We start from the raw sequence: 22,577 nt of genomic DNA, 5'->3' as shown, positions 1-22,577 counted from the left end.
ATCCTGAATTTTGCAGGCAAATGGATGGAACTAGAAAATATTGTCCTGAGTGAGGTAACTCAGGCTCAAAAGGACATGCATGATATGTACTCACTAATAAGTGGATATTAGCCAAAAAAAGTACAGAACACCCAGGATACAATCCACAGAACTCAAAAAGGTTAACAAGCTGAAGGGCCCAAGTGAGGACAACTCAATCCCACTTGTGAGGGAGACGAAAGCAATCACAAGGGAGGAGAGAGGAAGGGAGAGACTTGGATGAGATAGGGGACAGGAAGGGGAAGAGGGGAATGTGATCAGGTACTGGGTGGGGGAAAAGGACTGAAGCCCTGAGGGCTGTTAGAAAGAATGGAAACATGCAACCCTGGGAGGTTGGAGGTGCTGGGACCCTCCAGAATGCACCAGAGACCTGGGAGGTGAGAAACTTTCAGGACTCAAAGGGAGGGACCTTAGATGAAATGCTCTACAGAGGGGAAAGGGAACTTGTAGAGCCCATCTCCAGCAGAAAGACAGGACATTAAGTGAGGAATGGGTTGCCATCCCACAGTCAAAAATTCTGACACATAATTGTTCCTGTCTGAAAGAACTGCAGGGACAAAAATGGAGAAGAGCCTGAGGAACAGGAGATCCAGTGACCAGCCCAAAGGGGGATCCAGTTCAAGGGGAGGCCCCAAGGCCTGACACTATTACTGAGGCTATGGAGTGCTCACAAAAGGGGACCTATTATGTCTGCCCTGTGAATGACCCAACACGCAGCTGAGTCAGATGCAGATATTTACACCCAACCAATGGACAGAAGCTGCTGACCCCTGTGGTTAAATTAGGGAAGAGCTGGAAGAAGCTGAGGAGGAGGGCGACCCTGTAGAAGGACCAGCAGTCTTAACTAACCTGGACCCCTGAGATCTCTCAGACACTGGACCACCAACCAGGCAGCATACACCAGCTGATATGAGGCCCGCAACACATATACAGCAGAGGACTGCCGGGTCTGGGTTCAGTCAAAGAAGATGCACCAAACCTTCAAGAGACTGGAGACCCTAGAGAGTGAAGAGGTCTGGTGGGGTATCAGGTGAGGAAATCCTTGTGGAGATGGGGGCAGGTTGGAGGAGGTATGGGATGTGGAATAGTCAGACACTGGGAGGAGGCTAAAATCTGGAGTGTAAAAAAAAATTAGATAAAAATTTTTAAAAAATCTATCTATCATCTATCTATCTATCTATCTATCTATTTATCTATCTATCTATCTATCACGATTCATGTCTGAAGCCCTCAGGCTTGCTCATTCTTTGGTTCTAGCCCTGGCCTTCATTTGCAGGCTGTTTCCTTCCAGTCTAGCACACTTCTGGCCTCAGCAATTGAGTCACAGCTTCCAGGCTGAATTTTCCTTTGGTACTGGAGCTCTGGCCATCTTAATAACTAGGCTCAGACACTTGTCCTCAGTAGGCCAATTAAGGAGCCGAGAAAGTCAGAGGCAGAGAGAAACTTCTTCAATGTGGCTGCACCAAGAGGGGAGTTTCCAGTGACTCCCCTCCCCCAATTTATTCTCCAGAATCCTGACATAAGGTATAGGTTTAAATGAAGGGGTGGAAAGACGGCTCATTAGTTAAGAGCATGTACCACTCCTATAGTAGGCACAGAATGCTGCCGCTGGGTTCCAAGACTCCCTGCTCACCGGGATTGTCTCTTCTTTCTGCTCATTTCATACTCTGTCCAAGCCTTACACACTGGGGCTTACTCCTGGGCTGCCTTCAGCCACTTTTCCTTCTCTCTTCTCCCTTCTAGTCTGTCTGTCTGTCTATCTTTCTATCTTTCTATCTATCTATCTATCTATCTATCTATCTATCTATCTATCTATCTATCCATCTATCATCTATCTATACCAAGACCCTGGCTGTCTCTCCACTTACCTCTTCATCTTTGCCATTCTGCTTTCACTGTCATTTCTCATCCAGATGTTTACTAGTTACCAAATTGGCTTCTCATGCATCCTTGTTAGCTCTCTTTCCCAGTGTGGTCAGGGGCATTCTCCTGATGACCTCACTTCTTTAAAGTTTCTTCCATGGCAAATAAAGTTCAGACCCAGTCCTGCCTGTGCGGCTCCTCATCTTGGTTCACCTCTGGTTTAGCTGCTGAAAAGTTAACACTATCTCTTTTCTCCTCACTTCATTACCTCCCTCCCACATCATAAATTTTGCCCTAGATATTTCTTTGCTTGAAATCCACTTTCCTTCTCTTCCCCTTTCTTCTAGCTAAGCATGTTCTTTTCTGTCAGTTTTGGAGTACTCTTCTGAGGCCCCAGCCAGAAACCCTTTCTCGGTGACCCAATGTACTGCACTTCCTAACTCAAACTGTTTCCAGGGGCTGGAGAGATGGCTGAGTGCTCAAGATGGCTGCTACTCCAGAGGACTTGGGTTTGATCTCCAGAACCCACAGGAGGCTCACAACCCTCTGCAAAGTCAGTTTCAGGAATCCAATGCCCTGGAGTCCTCTCCAGCCACACAAGTGACGCAGACATACAAACAGTCAGACAAGATACTCACACACGTAAAATAAACTACTTCGAAACTCACTGTATACTTCAACTTTTTCCACTTCTCTTCCCATTGGCACCAGAGTGCTAACATAACTGCATTCACCCTGAATTCCCTTTGCAGGTCATCTCAAGCCTTTTAAACTTTGATTTAGACATCAATAGACTGAAAAGTAGCTCCTATAAATTTCCTGGCCTTGGAACTCTTTTACCCCAAGCCATCTTGAGATGTGAGTGCTTCAGGAGACATGTGGCTTTAATAGCTTTATGTTATTAAGAACACAACTTACCATTTCATTATAGGCTGGGGAACAAAGTTCAACTCATGGCTGTACCATTGCTTAGCTATATGACATCAAACAAATTAATTTTCATACTTTTCTTATGCTAGAAGATAGTTAGTATGCAGGGACTGTCACAAAGATTATTTACTGCTCCAACAGTTTATGTGTAGTGTAAGCTTCCTGGTGTGCATCAACTGTTTTTCTATTCACGTCTCAGCCTTTACTGTGTCCTAGGAAAGCAGGCCCAGACTCTACTACATTCTTCTGGTATGACTCTTCCCTCTGCCAGAATTCCTCTCCAGTCCCTGTCCTTTCCCTATCTCATGTCAGCTTCCAATTCCCAGGCTGACACTTGCACATGTGCTCAGCCTTTCTGGCAAGGACCTTATGGTCCTTTCCTTTTGACAACCAATCTGCTGAGACCTTCAACAGGTGCCTTATTGGATCCTTAAGAAGTCTGTGCTCACCAGCCTTACATTGTTGTATTCCCAGGAAAGACTAGTTTGGGGCTGTGTATACACCTAGACCAGTATAGACACGCTGCTTCAATATATTGTTTTAGCAACAAGTTCTACACTACCTGTCACACTGTGGGAGCAGGCCAGCTTCTCTGGGAATATTTGCATTGTCCTGTCCTACTAATGGCATAAGGCCCAGCACAGCACATAGTGTGGCATCTGCTTTTTTGACGTCTTGATTCCAATTGCCTGCCTGGTACACACCGGGGTTGCCGAGTACTGTGGCATCCCTGGTCCAGCCTGTACTCATGCTGTGCTCTGGAGATGCCTCAGGATGTGTGCATCAAGTAGTCGTAGCCTCGGCAGTTCTCCTTGTCCTCTAGCTGTTCCACACCCATTGCCAGCCAATCCTGGCAGCTGGACCCCAGGAAGGAAACATCTGACTCCGACTCACTCTGCAAGGTCACCTGACCCAGCTTTAACCCATTTTCCAGGAGTCAGAACTAGCTGCCAATGCTGAAACAGCCTAAAACCAAGCAACCGAAAAGCTGAATTATTAAAAAGAAAGAAAAGAGCATGGTGGCCCCTCCCTCAAATACGAGATTTGGTATTAATAATTTTTAGGAGATATTTATGCAAAGTAAATTTATTAAGATCAAAATAAGTCATTGGTAACAGGGAACAACATCCAGACAGCAACAAAAGTGAAATCTGCTGCTGGGTGAGCTGCTCATTTATCATCTCAGCACTTGGGAGCCACAAGGCCTCATGTTCCAGGTCGGCCTCTGCTTCACTGCGAATTCCAGTCCAGCACTGGCTGAAAACTAAAACCCAAGCCAAGTCAATAAAAGCCACTGGTTATAAACAAAATGACAAGTATTTTCTGGAGTAACAAGGTTAATGAACATTATTTAGTGTGGTTCCACTTTATCCTTTAAAGCAGCGTGTTCGTTGGGCCAAACGCACCACCTTAAACAACATCAGCTGTACTGGGCTGTCCATAATACGTTAGCGGCAAATGAACTTTTGGGTTTCCCTAATACAACTAACCTTCCTGTAACCATTTCTTTAAGCACACTCTATATTGGTACCCAGGTCACTGGGTTCATCTACAACAACTTCTACCTACGGTAAAAGTTAAAAATTAACACCTTTACAATGCACGCAAATCACAGGTAGACACAGTTTTTCCCATTCTCCCTGTTTTGATACATATATGAGCTGTGACAAAAAGAATGCAAAAGTGTTGAATCCGATCTTCTATGCCTCAGAAATTTCAACCCAGAATCCAAAGTCAATATAAAAAAAAAGGAGGCTGTTAAGTTATTCCTGGTTCGGACCATATTATTTCTATAAATCTTATGTCCTCAAAATAGAGCTATAATTTCCAGCCAATGTCTCCATTGTGGGGAAAGCATAGTCCAGCACTGACTTGAGGGGAGGCAAACCTGTCCTTTCAATGTCAAGCTCAATGAAGGCAGCAGCCACCTCCTGCACCAGCCTGCAGCTTGTAGTCTGCATATCTTAACCTCTAGTACAGAGGCGTCCCACGGAAGCGGTGGAGACCTTGGCCACTTGCATGGCGCGGCCCAGCTCCTCACTCTGGTGTCCCGTAGCTACTGACCTGGGCATCTGCATCTTGTGAGTTCGGGCCAAGTTCTGCAACCGGTTTAGCTCGTTCTTGGTCAAGCGCTCCTTCTTGGCCCAAATCCGCTTGGCGAACTGTTCTTCCAGGTTCGACGTCGCCATGCACCTTGATTAGCCCTTCCTTGGTGTCGTCCGGGGCGCGCTTGTAGCCCTATCAGCGCCGCCACTGGCCACTCACCTCGTCCCACACAAAGGTGGTCTTTTTGGATGGATGCCCTTACGACGGGCGAACTGCTGCCAGCGGGTGAGCGGCCGTGGCCGGGACAGCGGCTTCCTGCGGGGCAAGCCTGCGGCGAGAGCGGCGGGCTCTCGCAAGCGCGCTACCACCGCCACCTCCAGCGCACGGTCGGCGGCTGCGTGTTGTCCCGCGCCAGGACCCGCAGCTCGGGCGAGGGCCTGGCCTGGCGCAGCACTGTCGGGGACTGCGGTCCGAAGCCGGTAGGGTGCCCAGGTCGAATGCAAAAAGCTCCAGCTTCTGGTGCACCCGGATGCGCTGCAACTTCTCCACCTCCTCCTGCTCCACATGGCCTGCAGCTCCCGCACGCTCTGGCCCTCCATGACTCCCACTGCGGCTCGGTTCCCCTCACTCTGGGGCAGCAACAGAACGTATTTCACTATAACAGCACCCAAATAACCCGCAACCCCAGGAGGACCTCTGGACTTTTATCCCGGAAAAGAAGCGTTCACTTCCGGGGCCGTGGAACCAGCTTGCAAGAGACGGTTAGGAAAAGGCCGGCAGAGGGCGGTATTGGAGAGCTGATGTGCTTAGAGGTCGGACCTGGATTCGCAACCGGATGTGGCCCTATTGAAAAGCTCAAGGACCGGTTAGAACTACGTTTCCCAGCGTGCAGCGGGGCGGGGAGTGGTCGCCGTAGGACGCGGACTGTCCAAACTCCTGAGGCTGCAGGCTTTGTCGCCTACTGATGTAGTGTGCATACGCACTGACTGAGGGTGAATCAATTACAAAGGTGTTTGGGGCGAGACAAATAATCTCCCCAGACTCATAGCCAGTTTTCTGTGCCCTAAGAGTGAGCAATCCAACGGATACCCTTAAAGGCAGGTATAGAAGACAGACTGTTTTCTGACTTAGGGCTGGCTGTTTGGCTCTGCTGAGTGGTCTTTGCGTGGCCTAGGTTCCAATTCTGACTGTGCCACTGTTTGATTCTGAAATAGTTATTTAAGACTGAAAAATCGTGTAAGGTGATGACTCTAATAGTACTTCCTATCCAGGACTGTTTTAAATTAATTAAATTAATTTAATTAATGCGTTAAGGAAGGCTAAGATACCAGTAAAAAATGAATAGCCGTTTTTATTCAATAGTCGTGGTGGCTTAGGGATCTAAGGCCATATCATACCTGACTCAGTTTACTATTCACTGTCATTTACTTTGATAGGTTGTTTTACCTTAGTTCTATTCATATGCTGGTAAGTATGAAACCTTAATTAGTAACTGGTACAAAGGAAGTTCTCAAAAAATGAGATCTACTGTTATTTCCAAAGATGTAAACGCAGACTTCGGAGATGAATTGACTTAATAAGTTAGACACTAAGGAAATACGAGTGCCACAGGCATTATGATCCTGGTGTTAGAATGGCCACATTTTCAGTGTAATGTTATCCAAAAAAGTTTTTTTTTTTTGTTTGAATCCTATTAGACTTTTATGTTACTGAAATTTTCTAGTCTAGATCACATGAAATTGAGGCAGAGCTCAAACTCCGTATGCAGCTGACGAGGCCTTGAATTCTTGATTTTCCTACCTCTCTCCCGAGGACTAGTATTATAGGCATGCGGCACTGTACCCAGCTTCATTTCTAGAACGACTTTGTGTTCGGTTAGAATATAAAGTAATCGTTTTCAATATGGTGCTGTCATACTTGTATCATTGTTGTTTCACTCCTTCACTGCCTTCCCCAAACCCCCTTAAATAGACATTTTAAATTGCAGTCTAAACTGGGTATGGCATATGCCTATAATCCCAGCACTCTAGAGATAAAGGCAGTAGGGTCAGGTGTGCAAAGCTAGCCTTAGTTGCCTAGGGAGTCATTCAAATTATTTTTGTTTTTAACGACTCTCAAACTTGCCATATGGCTAAGAATGGTATTGGAATTGATCCCCCTGCCTCTTCTCCCAAATTCTGGGATTATAGGCAGGAGCCAGTATATTCCTTTAACTGTTTTCCTCTTGGTGCTAGACCACATGTCTAACACTACACAGCACAAAGCTTCCCTCAGAGTTGCTCCTCTTTTCATAGTTCTCCGATCCTCTTCCTTGTTGTCTTTGCTGCCTGAGGAACCCTGCCATCGGGAACACAGTAGAGACAACAGTTCCAGGGGATGTCATAATCATTCTTGTCTAGTCACTTGCTCTGATGATGGCAAATCCATCTTTAACTTTTCCTGTGTCCAAATCTAATCAGTTCAAAAGTCTAGGTAGCTTGTCTTTGTATATTGTGTCCTTTCCATCGCCGATTGCCATGGCCTTTCCTGATCCTAGCCTGGATCTCATCTATCTGTCTCTCTAGATCATCCTTCTAACTTTGCAAGCAGCACCAGAGTTGATTTTGGTCAGCAGGAAACAGTAATCAAAAGAGATGAAGAGAGTGGCGTCAGGACACTTACACTTCTAGTCCTCTGTAGAATCCTCAGAAGATCGTTGTGGCTATCAAAACCCAACAGCTTGCCTCAGAGAGCTATCTTCCGGCTCCACAAGCTCCCTTGGTTCTATTGAGAACCTTTTAAGGTTTCCTAAAGCTTTGCTCATGGTTTTTGTTGTTTGTCATTCTCTTTGCTACTAGATTTCTTACTAATATCCTGAGGCTATCCTGGAAATTCTGAAAATTTAAATTTCATAAATGTGGCCAAAGCACATGATATGCATATATATCTGACTCATGAATAACTGTGGTCCTGTTTGGTTATCACCTGGCTTCAAGTCACTTTAAAAAGTTGTAAGTCAGAATAGCGTTCCCCACACTTGTTCTAGCCCACTCCTGCATTTCATTTTACCTATCTCCACAGCTCTAAAGGGGAAGTGTGATGAAAGGTGACAACTTTGTGACCTTTCTCATCAAATGATGTTTTCTGTTTTTTGTTCCTACCTCACCATGAAGGGGGACAAGGGGCTTAAGAACATCAAATTGATACTTTTCACTATCTCTCAACACATGGTTACTTTGATCAGTACAGCTAGTTCTTAAAATAATTTCATCAGCCTTTAGAATGTCATTAATGAAAAAAGTCATTAATGTAGATTTACTTTCTTTTTAAGGAATGAAACTAAGTAAATTATTTGTTGTGTGTATGGGTGTGTCTGTGCTATTGTGCATATATGAAGGTCAGAGGCCAATTTTGGGGAAGGGTTGTAGGAATTGAACTCAGGTTGGACTTCCCTTTCTCAATGCTGTTCAGTGTTCTCCCCCTTCAATGGTGGGAATTATTAAGGATTATCCTGCCAGTTTTTTTGAATCTGCAGTGAACATTTTTTTTTTGTCCCAAAAATCCAGTATGCCAGTTAATTTGATAAAGTATTAGCTAAGCTCTTAAACTACTCAAATTATTTCCACATGGTTCACTTTTGCTGATTCATAGTTTTATGTTGGAAGAACATCAATGAAGAATTTTAAAAATTAATTTGTGTATGTATGTGTGATGTGTCTGTGCTTGTGTGTAGGACTATGGTGGTCTGAGTAGGAATGGCCCCCATACACTCATGTGTTTCAGTGCTTGACCCATAAGAGGTATGGCCTTTTTGGAGTCGGTGTGGTCTTGTTAGAGGAAGTGTGTCTCTGTGGAGGTGGAATTTGTGGTCTACAGTGCTCACGTTATGCTCAGTGTGCACACACTCCTTCTGCTTCCTGATGATCAAGATGTATGACTCTCAGCATCTTCAGCACCATGTCTTCCTGCTCAGTAACATGCTTCCTGCCATGATGATAATGGACTAAACCTCTGAAGCTGTAAGCCAGCCCTGGTTAAATGTTTTCTTTTATAGGAGTTGCCATGGTCATGGTGTTACAGCAATGAAAACCCTAGGTCGAGGCGATAGGACAGTCTTCCTAATGCAATTGTTCCTCATGTTGTGGTGACCCCAACCATAAAATTACTTTTGTTGCCACTTCATACCTGTAATTTTGCTACTGCTATAAATCATAATGTAAATATGTGTTTTGCCGTGGTGGGGCTTAGGCAACCCCTGTGAAAGGGTTGTTCTACCCTCAGAGGGGTCATGAGCCATAGGTTGAGAACCATGCCATAGGAAGACACTGGATGTCTTATTCTATAATTCTCCACCTTATTTCTGAGAGACAGTATCTCTCACAGAACCTAGACGTAGACTGCTGACCAGCAAACCCCAAGGGTCCTTGTAGTCACTCCTCCCACAGCTCTGAGATTACAGGCATACACAGTACACAGCCACAGTGACTTTCTAAGTCGGTGTCGTGGCCCGTACTGCCCGGCTTTGTGGGCCAAAATGTTACGGCCTGCTCCACTCCACGCTTGGCGGCCACTGTGTCTTGGCCCAAGCTGCCGCTCCGGTCTGAGGGTCACGGTCTATCGAGAGAGAGAGTGGGGATAAAGGGGAAGAGACGCGAAGAATGGAGACAAGACAGAGGTTCTGATCAAGTCTCAAGTCTCTCACCAAGTCTCAAGTCTCATGTCTCAAGTCTCTTACCAAGTCTCTTTTATTGAAGGGAATTCTGAGGTATTTTTACGCTTTTGTCACGTGCCTTGTAGGCGTGTGAATACCACGTGCCTTGCAGGTGTTGATATGACGTAAGCCTTACAGGCGTCTATAGCGTGGATAGCACATGCACCGTGCGCCTTGCAGGCGTGGATGCCATGTGCGCCTTACAGGCATATATGGCCTGGATAGCACGTGGACAGCACGTGAACTGCATGCCTTGAAGGCATGGATACCACGTGCGCCTTGCAGCTGGGGGCAGTAAACAGCAACACAAAATATGTGGGATATCAGAGTGTGCTTCAGCTGTTGTAGGCCATTGAAAACCAAATCTCTTATCAGGGTATATGTTTCCAGATGGCTGCAAAGATAATCTAGCCGCTTTCTGCTAAAAGTCGGCTCCCAACAAGTCAGCTTTGTGTATTTGGACTCAAGTGTTTATGCCTGCACAGCAAATGCTTTTACCCATTAAGCCATCTCTCTAGCCCTACTTTTGAAAAATTTTTAAATCATAGACAAAAATTGCTTCAGCTTTAGTCAGAAATCTATACTAAAAATCCATTACTTTAAAAAGAAACAAAGAAAACATGGCTACTAGATGTGTAGTTAGAGGAGAAGCAGACGTTATAGCTACCAAACACTACCTTTTTTGGAACTTTGGGTTTTAACGCTAGAACTAAATAATTTGTTTTGCTGCCTGGAAAGGCTTGATAGTCTTTGTTTCCGAAAAATTGATCAATGAAGCTTTCTGCACTTGCCATAATCTTATCACCACCTTTATGATGACTTTTTTATTCTTAAATTGTGGTGCTGTAGGGGACGTGGGTCTTGTTGGGCTGAGTTGTGGGTCCTGTGTGTCTGCCACTCCATGTGTGTTCACTCCATGAGGTGCCACTGGGTGGACACCAGGCAATGGGAAGGGCAATGGGCAACACTCCGGGTGTGGGGAGCTCACAGTCTGAGACCCTGCGTGGGCTGGAGCTCTTGGGTTGGGGGTCCCTGGGCCAAGGCAGCTAGCCAAGAACCAATTGAGCTTAACCTTTGGGCTCTCAGGCACCGCTGAGAGGTCGTAGAAGGACTGAGACTGGTGGGGGTGGGCATACAAGCTGGACTGACCTGCAGCTGAAAGGGGTGAGGGGAGAAGCTCTGGCGGTGCCCCATGGGGTAGATGATACTCTTGGTCGAGGAGACTCACTTGGCTGGGTCATGGCTGGGTTTCTGTGGCTGGAACGTAGAGAAGTCCTCGGCCAGAGATTAGATGGCTTGAAGACCTTCTCCATGGTTTCCCATGATGGGCCCCAAAGATGAGAGGTAGTCCATGGTCTTAAAACTTTTATTGCCATGGTGGAAAGTGGATGAAGCTGTGCCCTGTGTTCTCAGGGCGGGCCTGAGGTTAAATACCTTTTGCAAGTGGGGAGGGGGTGGTGGAGGTCTGAGAAGAAATGCTTAATTGGCTACGCCCTCTGGCCTTTAGGTATATCATGAATAAGGAGATCTCTTGAGGCTCTGCAGCCTATAGTCACGCCCTCTACCTGTGCTACGTGACCGAAGGCCACAAATCTTTCTTTGGGAAGGGTTGTGGAGGGCTGAAGCTAAGTGAAAGGAACTAGGGCCCAGGAACAAGGTTGAACAGCTACTGTTCCTTTAGGATCTCCAGGGTTTGAGGCCTGCGCTTGATCAGGTACCCAGCTGCCTCTCACAGCCCACAATAAAATACATATCTAAGAGAACAAGATTTGTGTTAGCTTTGAGATGTTACTTCTAGAAGGAGAGATTCACATATAAAAGGAAGCTATAGTTCTGGAATTTTAGAAGTATTTGTATTCAGTGTATCCAATTAGACAGAATATTTAGGTCTACTTATTAAATAATTATTTTAAATTACATTTAAATTTATGAAAATAAGATAGTAATGAGCAAGAAATTATAACTGGTTATGGTAGTATATGCTTGTAACTGGCATATAAATTTGAGACCAGTTGTCTTAAATACCCTTAAATTATGGGAGTGGGGATAGCCCTGGCTAGATTTTAACTAGATGAATAAACTAGAGTGGCCTTGAACTCCTTTACTGCCTAAGCCTGGCTCTCCTGGAACTTGCTCTGTAGACCAGGCTGACTTTGAACTCAGAGATCTTAGTGCCTTTGTCTCCTGAGTGCTGGGATTGAAGGAGTATGGCACCACGCCTGGACCTAAAATTTTCTTTAATTCCTTTTCACCAGATGGGGGCTTAGCTAGGTGGGGTCTATATCACTGAGGTTAGCACAACCTTTATTCCATTTCTTGACCTGTTAATCTCCTTGAACATAGGACTTAACTGCATTCCCCTTTTGGTGCTCCTTTGCTCCTCAAACTGTATATTTTGTATTTTCCCTTGCCCAGCTTGCTCCTTTTTATCCTTTAGCCTCAGGCAGACTCTTCTGAAGGGCAAAAAGCAGCTGCATTCTTCACCAACATATCACAAGAATAATCTCTAGGCCATGGACTAACATTCTTCTCCTGAAACCTCCTGATCTAGGACCCCACAGTACAAGTCATCCTCAGCACCAGTGTCTTTTATATTCTTCTTCGGATGGCCCATTATGTTTCACTTAAAGCATTCCTCTGTTTTACTAATTCAAAGTCCCCAAATCCACATTTCTCCAAACAAAACATGGTCAGGCCTATCACAGCCATACCATAGTCCCTGGTCTTAATTTGGGTTTTATTATTGGGAAGAGACACCATGACCAAGGAAACTGTTATAAAGAAAAACCTTTAGTTGGGCTGGCTTATAATTGTAGGAATTTAGTCGGCTGTTATGGCGGGAACATGGCAGAGTACAGCTAAGCACTGTGCTGGAGAAGGAGTTTAGCCTTCTGCATCTTGATCTTCAGGCAGCAGACAGAGACTGTGCCACATCAGACATAGCTTGAGCATTGGAGACCTCAAAGCCTGCCCTCACAGTGGCACACTTCCTCCAACAAGGTCACACCTAAACCAACAAGGCCACATCTCCTAATTACACCCCTCCCCATAGGCCAAGCATTCAAACACATGAATCTATGGAGACTATACCTATTCAAACCACCACAGTACCTCATCCCTAAATTTTGACTGATGAAAATTGTAACTATAACTTGGCACAGATGATTGTGGTATTTTTCTGCTTAAACACTTGCTGAGATGAGTGTTTAAGTCTGTACTGGGTTGTTTTGGATTCTCAAAACCTAACACTGTAAAAACAATAGAAACTAAAACTGTTTTAGGCTACACTTTTCTTTCCTGAGTGTTTTCAGTTGCCGAAGGGAGACAGCAAGGAAAATAACCTTCTAGTGACAAGTAGGTGTCACTGTGTCCTTTAACATCTGAGTATCTGCACCCTCTCCAGCCCTGGGAGCCTCTGTTGCAGCAGAAGGTGCAATGGCTTAGAATGCATAAATAATATCCCAGCATTTCCTACACTTGACTTCCTTTGATTGTTTATCTAGAATATGTGACTTTACTGATAGGCAGACGGAATCCTGGTTTCTTTCCTTTAGGATTTCATTGGGAGGAGAGTTTAAGTCTTAGGTTCTAGCTTATTCATTTTGGAAAATGAGAGAGAGGCTTCACTAGGTAGGTATTACAATTCATCTCTTTGATCTTTTCCTCTTGTTATAATCCTGTATTCTTTAGGTGCTTCAGTATTATTTTTTTATAAAGCACTTTCTTCTCTGGACAGCCTTTTCCTGGGTCATGAATAGACTTGTGTCTGTGTGTGTGTGCGTGTGCGTGTAGGTTAGAAGAAAACCTAAGGTGTTGTTCCTTGGGAGCCTTCTAGCTTGGCTTGGGTCTTTCATTGACAGTTGGGACTCATCTGTTCAGCTAGGCTGTCTGATCAGCAAGGCCCAGGGACAATCCTGTCTCTTCTCCCCAGTGCTCTGATTACAAATTCAACTTAACCTGTCTGGTCTTCACTGAGTTGCTAGGAACTGAACTCAGGACCTCAAGCTTGAACAGCAAACACCTTACTGACCGATTCATCACCCCGTCCTCCTTATTTTACCTTTTTCTTACATTGGTTTAGCATAATACTTGCTATGGTATTTTATTTCAAATATTTTTTCAATTGTTTAGTTCATTTCACCTTTGTTTTCCATCTTATTAACCACTTAATCCTCTTTTTCTAAATTTTATTTCAATTCTTAAGTTTATTTTTAAATAAAAATTTGACATATTCAATTTAATTCCACCAATTTTGTATGCACAGCAGTGTCTTCTCTGCTACAGTGTTCATGCTTCCTACATGTATACTTTGGTTTTTACATGTCTCTGTGTTTTCCTGGAATTAATCCTCCTGTAAACCAAAATCTCTATGTCTTTGTGTTTTAGGTCTGCTTATGTTGGGCGACTAGGTTTTGTCTCAGATCCTGTTACCTTATCACTATAATGTTTTGCTCTGAACAACAATCACCACGGGAAGATAGAAGCCATTCATCTGAAGACATCTTTGCCAAAATTGAGGGCACTGTCCTGACATTTGCAATTAATTTCTGACAATGTAAAGCTTTTTAGTGACACAGTGTCCAACAATGAAGACATCATAGGGTAAATGAACTATTAACTGAAATCGAAAAGTTTTCCCTGCCTTTAAGTCAGCAATACAGATAGTTTTCATGTGGAAAGCACGTTTATTTTAAAAAGTTATAAATTAACTTCAATACGTTGTAAAGCAGTGGTTGTCAACCTTCCTAATGCTGTGACCCTTTAATATATTTTCTCATGTTGTGATGGCTCCCAAACAAATTATTTTATTGCTACCTCATAGTTTTGTTAGTGTTATGACTGGTAATGAAAAAAAATCTGTTTTCTGATAGTTTTAGGCAACCCCTGTGAAAGGGTTATTTGATCTCCAGAGGGATTGTGACCCACATGTCGATAACCACTAAAGGATGGGAAACACAGCTTCCCACAGTTAACACAATGAAATCGGTGTGGGACCAGAGACTAGGGTATTCTGTGATAGGCCTGACTGTGCTTTTGTTTGGAGGAATGTAGACTTGAGACTTTGGTTTAGGAAAGTAGTGGAATACTGTTGGAGCAAGTGTGTCATTGGGGTGGCTTTGGAGGTTTCAGAAGCCCAAGCCAGGCCCAGTGTCACTTCCTTCCTGTTCTTTGCTGATTCAGATGTGGAATGCTTAGCTTCTTCCTCAGCCCCATGTCTGCCGGTGTGCTGCCATGGTTCCCGCCATGACAATAATGGACTAAACTGTTGAACCTGTAAGCCAGTTCCAGTTAAATGCTTTTCTTTATAAGAGTTGTTATGTTCATGATGTTTCTCCACATTAGTAAGAGAGCCTAACTAAGAAAACCAGCAAAGGTGAAACTCCTACAAGAATCTCCTTTATCAATTTTCAGGAAGAAAAATGTGTTTCTTTCTAGCCTTCCCCACTCCCATTCCCGAAGGTCTTGCTGCATCTTCCAGAACAGCTGCATAGGATAGCTAGGTTTTGAAAAGCCTGTTGACAGTCTCTGTCTTTACCTGGATAGTTTAGTTATTAGTAGTCCCCGGAGTTAAGGATGTATGTGAATTATTTAACGGCCCTTTATTCATATGGCCCTCATTTCCTATTTCCTTCCAAATTTATTTGGAATGAGAATTTATTTCTCATTATCCATTTTCTGCAGTTGTTTGAAGTTAGATTTCATTTTCAAGTTTTCTTTTGTTTATATTCAATTTAGTGAAGTCTAAGGCTTAGTGAAGTCTAATACCTTAATATCCTACAGAATGCCCATCCCTTTGTCAAGCTGTTGTGATTGTTATTAGCTAGTATTTTCTTTTATTGAAAAAAAAAAGGGTACAACATAAGGCTGAGCCTGGTGGTACAAGCCATAGTCCTAGTGTTTGGGGGCTGTGGCAAACGGGAGTTCAAGGTCAGGTGGGTCACATAGTGAGAATCTGTCTCAAAGATAAAACAAAGCAAAGTGAACCAAAGCAGACATAATTATCATAGGTAATACACTTTAATCATTCGGTTGGTTAGATGTTAACAGCTCTCCTTTGAAGACAGTATTTGTTCTGTCTTTTGTTTCCATGCCTGTTCTTGAGAAATGAGCTCCCTTTTGTCTTTTAATTCTATAAAATTATATCAGTATGAACATACTTTTAAGTGTTTTACTCCATCACTCCTTATATGCTTCATCTTGTCCACGAGTACTAAGACAACATTTTCTTCTGATTGAAGTGTTTCACTGTCAAGTTATTTCCAGAGGGGGGAAAGCGTATGGATGATACACACACACACACACACACACACACACACACACAGAGAGAGAGAGAGACAGAGAGAGAGAGAGAGAGAGAGAGAGAGAGAGAGAGAGAGAGAGAGAGAGAGAGATGTAAATATTAACTCCAGTTTATCGGATCCAACATACTTTTCTGGCCTCTGTTGGTTGTTGATGGCATCTGTACAGATGTGTCATATACTCATATAGACAAACAAATACATATAAATAAGATGTTTTTAATCTTAAAATTACCTTTGACTTCTTTTGTGGTCTGATCCATAAGCACAAGGCATTCAGACTTATCACTGGCTTAGCCACAGAGTGGTGGAAAATCAAGAGGGAGGGAACCACCACCAATGACAGGGCTCGTCAACAGCCACATAAATTATATTTTGTATAGTCACAGAATTCTTGAATTGTAACTCTTGTCTTTCAAAAGTCTCTAATGCTGCTAACTGGGTTCAGTGGGTTCCTCTGGAGGAGTTCCAGGTTCTTGTGTCCTGGAGTAAGGAATGGGACAGAGATAGGTGGGCAGAAATAGAAGCAGGAACAGATTCAAACAAGATTCACTTCCAAGGCAAGAAGCAGGTTGAAGCATGAGGACCATAAACAGCTCACAGGGCAAAGCTGTGCAAAGGATCACACTTCCGGAGTCATTTGCATAGTGCAGTCTTTCTTGCACATGTATGATCATGTGCAGTGTGTGCTGGTTGGGTCTTTACATCTTACACCTTCCTCAAGGTACATGTTTTAGTATCAGGAGTCATAGGTCCCCTTCAGTCACTGCAGTGCCTCTGCACACTCTCTGCCTAATCCTCTGCCCTCAGTAACATTCCCTTTCCTTCCTCTGGTTTCTGATGCTACTACTGAGAAATATGAGAGCTGTTCTGATTCTCTTTCCTTTTTTATTTATTTTTGACTATTTTGTATGTATTCATACAGGAGTGTGTGTGTGTGTGTGTGTGTGTGTGTGTGTGTGTGTGTGTGTAAAAGGGTTTCTATGCTGTCCTAGAGCTTGCTATGTAGACCAGGTTGACTTTGTACTCACAGAGATCCTCCTGGCTCTTCCTCCTGAGTGCTAGAATTAAATCGTACCATATGATGAGGAATATTAGGTTTTGATGTAACATAAAGTGCTTGCATGAACAAGGTGAGCCTGGAACTATGTTGATGGGGAAGTCTGGCTAAGGTCATGTAGGAATAGAGGCCAGTACTTAGGAGAACTGGAGGTACATTTTCATTCACTCACTCATTCATTCATTCATTCATCACATAGCAAGGATTGAACACAAATATCTTAAGATTCTGAAGACAGCTGTAACTTGGGGAGGAGAGGGCAGAATAAAAATGGATCAAGAATATATATTTAATTTTATTTATTTTTAATTATGTGAGCGTGTTTGTGTGTGTGTGTGTGTGTGTGTGTGTGTGTGTGTGTGTGTGCGCGCGCGCGCGCGCGCACGTGCGCACGTGTGCTCGTATGCCCATGTAAATGCAGATGCCCTCAGAAGTCATCAAATCCCCTGGAGCTGGAGTTACAGGCTATTGTTAGCTTCCTGTAGTGGGTCCTGGGAATACACTAGGGTCCTCTGCAAAAGCAGCAAGTGCTCTTCACCACTAAGCTATCTCTCCAGCCTCTGAGTAAAGAATATTTTAAATACAAAATAATTTAGTAAAGATCAGAAATTTAAAAAAATGCATCAAATGTTTGGGCCACAGAACAGTTTGGAGCTCTGGGCTCATTTGGAGGAACAGTGTAAAATGGAACTACAGAAGCAGGTTGGACCAGATTGCAAAGGTTTTTATGGCATTTTTTCCAAAAATTTTTAACTGTGTGGCAGAAGTAGTACTCTGTTGTAATGCAAGTTGCAAAAGACAGCATTCTTGCGTTTGAGAAACTGTAGGCATTGAGGGCTGCCACATTTGGCTACATGCTTTCTTGTGTGACCTAAGGAGGATGTGTTTTGGAGTGCTTGTTTCTGGAGACAGAGGGAGGAAGGAAAGGGCATGACATTCACATTCCTCTTATCCTTGGGTTTGCCAGGCTCAGACAGGTTAGATTATTTCTGTGTCATAATTGACTTGTTGGAAATGCTACTGTGGAGGGATAATTTTTTTTAACCTTATATGAAAACAGATTCTCTGGGGCTGTTTAGTAAATTGCTTCATGTTCTGTGAAAATAAGACATAAGTGTATCTGTCAATTAAAAATTATATAATGTGAAATATTTAGGGATGATTAACTTTTGTTGCCACCATTATCTTTTTATAGCATAGAAATAAAGTTAATGGCAGTGGCTGTTTTAACAAAGGCCATTTCCCTTATTTCTCTACTCTCAGCACTTTCTTAAAAGCCAGTTCTTACACTATGCAACAGAGGATTAATTCCCTTGACAATATATTTAATAACATACAATTTAGCAGACAGCATCAGTACCTTCTGCATCTACATTTTTCTAAGCAAATAAATGTTATGAACATTTTGTCACATTATATTTTTCTCAGCTTATGGCTCCCAGGTTAGTCATGTATGTAAACTCTACACTGCAGTTATTTCTGTGAGCCTCTGTGACAGCAGCTCATGAATTTTGCTGCTTTGAAAATGTACATGGAATCACATATCCCCACTCCCCTTCTAGTTTGTATCAATCATGACTAAACACATACTTGGTGTATCTCTAATGCAATTGAACACCAGGTACCAGAGAGACAAGAGATGACTAGTGCAGAGGCTATTGGTCTAATTGAAAAGACAAAATGTAACCAACCATGGGAAGGTAGATATCTCAAAAGGTATGATAGAATATTCCAGACACTGTAACATTGCTTGGTTCATGTATTTAATCTCTTCCAGTTATACTCCAGTATTGATCCCAGTTCCTGTCATTGACCAAGTGTGGCTTACACTCATGTGAAAAAAAAAAATTAAAAGTCAACAATATGCCTTCTTATTTTGGAAGGGAAATTAGGCCTTTCAGAGAGAGAAACAGAACGTTAATTACCATTTTAAGAAAGTGAGGAGTGGGTGCTGGGGAGATGGCTCAGCTGTTAGAGCACTTGTTCCTCTTCACTTCCCAGCAATGACATGGCAATTCACAACCAACTGTAACTGCAGCTTTAGAAGGCACAGGCCCCTTCCTGAAGTTAGTGGGCAGCAGACAAAACACTCATACACATAAAATAGAACAAAGAAGTCTAAACATAGATCCAAAAACATAAAACAGGGAGCAAAAATATTTATGAAATTCTTTCTGATAGGCTGAGTCGTAGCCAGCAGTAATATAACAAAACAACAAAACAAAGAACGACCAAACCAAGCCTTCCTTGTTTTTGTATTAGTCAGACTTCTATCACTGTAACCACATACTAGAGGCTCTAGAATGTATAAAGAATAGAGGTGTATTTAGCTCCCAGTTCTGGAAATTCAAGAACACAGCACTATAAATATTCAGCTCCAGTAAATATTTTACCCTCCAGTGGATCATATCATGATAGGTGGCATCATGGCAGCTCATGTAAGAGGGTATCAGGAACCGGATTGGCAGATTGACTCCAAACCCTGTGAAGTCACTCATAGGTGACAGGGACCCACACATCTGTTGCCATGGCAGTCTCATACATTCCCAGAGTCCACTTCCCACCTCTACCTGTGAGCGGTTACTTCACAGCTTACATAAAAGGCAGACCCTTCCTGACTTTTGCTTCTTTTTCTTCTCTCTTTTTCCTTTTGTCTCTGTCACCCCCACTTTGCTTCTGCCCCCCAATAAACCTCTGCCATGTGAAACTGCATTGGCCCAGTGTGGTCTGTCTGGATTCGAGCGGCAATTCTAATATAACATTGGTGCAGAAACCCGGGAATCACAGCCGCCACCATTGCTCACCTCAGTCACTGCAGCTTCACCACTCCAGGGCCTCCGGAGCCCAAACCACTGCCACCTCCCACTGTGGGACTCACAGACTTCCACCACATGTGCTTCTGCTACCATCGTGGGATTCACAGACTTCTACCACGTGAGCTACGGTCCACCACATGGGGCTAGCCTCTGCCATGTGGGTTACTTCTTTGGACAGTCCCACATCAACTATACAGTTTCATGTTTCCTTCTACCAGACTGCTAAAATTCTCCCACAAACATTAGCATATTGGTAAGGTTTTTTTCTCTAGTCAGCGGGGAGGACCCTGCTTTCCCAAATAGCTTGCCAACCAATATGGGCTAAGAGGTTAGCGTTTCACAGCCATGGCCCTTATGACCAGCCTCCTAGCTGACATACAAGATAGGACTTTGACCCTTGGGTGACTACCCTCCTTGAAAGCAACTCTTGCACACCTCCTCCTCTGGGCTCTTGCAGCCATTCAGGAAACCCTAGGCTTAGGTAGGAATGCTTTCTAGTGAGTCTGGGATTCACCGAGGCCTCTAGAGGGTCCAGGTGATGACTTGGACATCTATCCTGGTTGAAATTTTTGTTATTGAATTATCCTCAGGACACTGGTATGGATAATTTACTAACACTACAATGGGTGCCTCCCTGTCTTTGAATATGCCTCCAGGCTACTCACTGGGATGTCTCCTGAAAAATCTCCAATCTCTGAAGTTAACACCCAACTTGAGGGCATCAAAACTAGTACACCTCTGCAATAAGGTCTAGATTTAGTACCCATTAGACAATGGCTCCAAATGGCCACTTAATGGCACACTAGATCTAATTATTTTAAGGGCTCTTCATACATACTGCCAGCAGTCTGGTAAATAGAAAGAGGTTCCCTATGTGCAAGTGTTTGTTTATCTTCACTCTAACCCCTCTCTCTGTTCTGTTTGTTCCCCAACCCAACTTCACTTTCTCTTTCTCACCAGGCTACCCCAGAGCCTCCTTGCTCGACCTTTCCAGACTCCTCACCTCCTGTGCCAGCTGCAGGTCACTCCCATCGCCCTGTATTGGCACCCTTTAGCCCCCTCATCACCCGTTCTAAGGCCACAGCCAAACCCCCAAGTCCTTCTTCCCAAGGGACACCTGACCCAGCGTCAGTCCTTCTTTTAAGGGAAGTTGCTGGGGTAGATGGTCTTGTCAGAGTACATGTTCCTTTCTCGCTGAGTGAACTTTCTCAAAAAAGAAGCAGTCCGGGTTCCTATACCTCTAACTCCTCTGCCTTTATTAAAGAGTTTCAGTACACTAGTTAATCTTATAGCCTGACTTTCCATTGATGTACATATGCTGCTTACTAATAGTTTACTTCCTGACAGGCAAGTTTGGGAACAGGCAAGAACACATGCAGATGAAATTCATCAAATAGATAAAACATATCCAATCGGATCTGAAGCAGTACCTGACCCAGATCCTCAATGGAATTATAATTACACAGGTGGTATTTTAGCCAGAGATAGTTTAATAACATGCTTCCTGGCTGGTTTCTGTAGGGCAGCCTTAAAACCAGTAAATTTTGAAAAATTCCAAGAGCTCATCCAGAACAAACAGGAAAACCTATCTCAATTTTTAGAATGCCTCACAAAGGCTTTATTGCAATATACTAATCTGGACCCTGAAAACCCAGAAGCTTCTTAGGTCCCTGAGTCTGGGACATCCAGAATTCCTCTGTTGCTAAACATCATTCTCCTGTTGCCATCCAATTACTGGACTCTACCATACTTTGCTAAACTCCAGAAGACTTCAAGACCACCCACCTTGTCCCCAATCCCAGAAAAGAATTCTACACTCTGGCAGCTGCGATTGACTTCACTGGATTAGACATGGGGTTCTCATCCTCCCCTTCCTGTTTGTTTTCATCCAGGGCAGCTCTTACATCTGGAGATTAGAAGAGGTTCAAGAACCCCCACAGATAACAAACAGTCTTTTCAAATTTGTGTCAGGAAGCTGCTCCATAGCTGGATGCCGGGAACCGATACAAACTGCTGTCATCCCTGTATCTGTTGTCCCATCTAAATATTATGATCTCTTTACTTGCTTTCTCTTTGACCAGACAAAAGGTGATTGTGACAAATGGCCGGATGACTATGGGGACTGTCCATATTGGTCTTGTCATACATATACTAGGATCACAGACCAATCACTTCTATCAACAACTCAAGACACTCTTTCTACATAAAGGCCCATGGAATCCCAGGTGGAGACAGGAGTTTTTGATAAGCTCTTCCGTAAAAATCAGACCAGGTCCTCAGTAAGTACTATCTGCATCCAGAGAAAATATGTCTCAATTGCCTAACCTCTGGATATCAGAGAAGTAGGGGAAGTAATCAAACACTCCTCCGAGATCCTTACCTCTTTGACATCACCCCTCATAAATAGCACTAACTTGTCAATTAGCCTTTTGCTTTAGACCTTGACCTCAGCGTACCAACTCCTTAATGTCACCCGGCCTAGTCACTTCAAAGATTGCTGGCTATGTGTTCCCTAGAACTAGCTCACAATTACCACTTATAGCCTCTCTGATAATACTGCCAAGTAACGTTACCTTACCTTTTGTCAGCTGCCGTGCCTCTGATGTTGCCATGACTCCGTATCTTTTCTCTATCCCCCCTTTTGGTGTGGCAAACTGTTTTAAGACATCCGGAACATGTTTGGTAGGAATGCTAAGCTCCCCAGACTATACCCTTGATACTTCATCTCTGCCACAGTACCCTGCAGTCCAAAACATGTCAATTCTTTGTGGCACTGAAGTATATCATCGCCTACCTCCCAGCTGGTCAGGAGTTTGCAAGTTGGTACTCTTTTC

The 22,577-nt window shown here is 43.7% G+C and overlaps 1 pseudogene; it reads right to left on the bottom strand.

Moving 5' to 3' along the window:
- Positions 1-3,900: 3,900 nt before the first annotated feature.
- Positions 3,901-5,613, bottom strand: LOC143441946 (ribosome biogenesis regulatory protein homolog; annotated as a pseudogene).
- Positions 5,614-22,577: the final 16,964 nt, after the last annotated feature.

This window comes from Arvicanthis niloticus, chromosome 4 (assembly GCF_011762505.2).
Source record: "Arvicanthis niloticus isolate mArvNil1 chromosome 4, mArvNil1.pat.X, whole genome shotgun sequence".
Taxonomy (NCBI): Eukaryota; Metazoa; Chordata; class Mammalia; order Rodentia; family Muridae; genus Arvicanthis; species Arvicanthis niloticus.
The sequence above is the reverse complement of the archived record's forward strand: the minus strand, read 5'-3'. Positions and strand labels throughout refer to the sequence as shown.